This window comes from Pundamilia nyererei, unplaced genomic scaffold, assembly GCF_000239375.1.
Source record: "Pundamilia nyererei isolate P.nyererei 1_Seehausen unplaced genomic scaffold, PunNye1.0 scaffold00225, whole genome shotgun sequence".
Taxonomy (NCBI): domain Eukaryota; kingdom Metazoa; phylum Chordata; class Actinopteri; order Cichliformes; family Cichlidae; genus Pundamilia; species Pundamilia nyererei.
In genome coordinates this window covers 316987-318482 of record NW_005187626.1, presented here as the reverse complement: position 1 = coordinate 318482, position 1496 = coordinate 316987, and the positions used below count along the sequence as shown (strand labels likewise).

The 1496-nt window shown below is 38.8% G+C and overlaps 1 protein-coding gene across 5 annotated transcripts in view; it reads right to left on the bottom strand.

The window, feature by feature from the left end:
• slc8a1a (solute carrier family 8 member 1a) overlaps positions 1–1496 on the bottom strand; it is a 24948-nt gene that overhangs the window by 21027 nt on the left and 2425 nt on the right. The window lies entirely within an intron of this gene.

Sequence of the window (1496 nt, the reverse complement as noted above, 5' to 3'; positions counted from 1 at the left end):
GGTGTTAATAGTCTTCTTGCAAAAGTAGAGTTAATTTTACTCTAAGCAGAGTCACATTCTTTTAATGTAACTCTGAGGTGTAAAATGATAGTAGTTAAAATCGAGTGTTAAAAATGAGTGTTTCTCTGTCAAATCTGGAGGTGTTACAATGGAAACATTAACTCTTGACCTCTGAACTCTGAACTCCTAGAGGGGCTATGACACCAACAGAGTAAATTCACAGACTCCGCCCCCAGCACGGCTCCAATCGAAGCTGAAGTGAAGCCGTTTCAGAACATTTTGCTCTACATATTTGAGTTGTTTGCCCTGCTTGGTAAGTCATTTTTTCAAAGATTGTTTCAATTGTTATTATGAGCTTTTACTTCTGTGGCTCTTTGGAGTTGAGACAAAGCTGCGTGAAAGGCATTAGCCATGTTGCTCGCTGATAGCATAACATTCTGTTTTAGCTAGCTGAAAGGTGTTTGCGGGCAAATACCACAGCCTTGAAAAAAAGCTTGCATGTGAATTTTCAGTCAAACTTTTGGTCAAATACACCTAAAACAATGTGTAGAATGTGAAATGTTGGTATAATGGTGCTACTTGAAGCCTGAAAACGATCGCCCATAAAAAAAACGAGCAAACAGCAGTAGCTGGCGTCCTGACTGGGTTCTGCGTTAGCATAGATCCCTCCAGAGTTTTGTGCACACGGTTTAGGTAAAAATGAAAACGGTTGAGGTTTTACATTTAGTTCAGTATTACCTGTTGCCTGTGTCTTTGTCTTTTGGGAAAATACTTTATACAAGTAATGGCTCAAAGAGGATTCCTTTTTTTTTACTGTGCTGCAATTGTTTACTGGATTATTTGTGCCATTAATTAGTGTCAACTAATTTTTCTTCGATCTCCACACAGGATATGCTTGTGAAGATGAATATGGGGGAGAGCAGAAGTGCGCTGAAGTTCCACAAAGGGATGAATGAAGGACATGCATATTGTATTGAAGAAATAAGTGATGAGATGCTGTTATTTGCATTTACCATGTCAGACCTTTTGATAAACAAAATTCTAATGAAAGTGAGAACATGTACACTGTTACATCTTTCAGAAAATGATTTGAAATTGTGGTGCACAGTTCAGAATAAAAGACACTGAACCTCACGTTGCTCTCTGAGGCATTCTTCAGAGTGTGGCTGTTAGAGAGAAAGCACTTGAGTAGAAAAAAAGTGTTTGTGTGAATGTGATAGTGCAGATGGGGCGGAGCCACAGAGCAGCTCCTCCTATTTCAACCCTACACCAGCAACACTGAAGTCTAATGAGAGGCTGCTCTTACAATAACAGCTGACAACAGCAACCATGGCTGTTGTTCCTACAAGGTCACATTTCACACCTCAGTATGACTATGAAAAGACACAAAGCAGCCTAATTACACAAAGGCAAACTAACCTGTTGCAAGAGAGCGAGACAGGAAATCAAAGGTACAAAAGTATATAATAAAATAAACATTATATATATATGTATAT